Source organism: Haplochromis burtoni, unplaced genomic scaffold (assembly GCF_018398535.1).
Source record: "Haplochromis burtoni strain Fernald_Lab_line unplaced genomic scaffold, NCSU_Asbu1 Contig_417, whole genome shotgun sequence".
NCBI lineage: Eukaryota > Metazoa > Chordata > Actinopteri > Cichliformes > Cichlidae > Haplochromis > Haplochromis burtoni.
Genome location: NW_024582778.1, coordinates 263,592 through 263,914, shown reverse-complemented (window position 1 = coordinate 263,914; position 323 = coordinate 263,592).

Here is a 323-nt window from a genome sequence, read left to right as displayed (position 1 = left end):
CAGCAGTAAATTCATTTAGGCTAGAAAATCAATCTGCAAGCCTGTGCACTGGAGGAGATCAGCACAGTGAAGTGGAAGAGAGCTGAGAGTTTGGAAGGTGAATTAATGCTGCCGAGCTGAAATATTGACCAGTTTATTTTTATACATGATGCAGTACTCTTGTCCTGAACCCTTTTTCGTTCTCCCCCAATTGTTGTTGTTTTGGGTTTTTTAGACACTTAAAGAGACAGAGAACGTGTCAAAGTGTGGGCCTGTTAGTGTAAAAGTACATAAGATTTACTGTGTCACAACAATGAAGCAAACTGGAAATTTAAAAAATATCT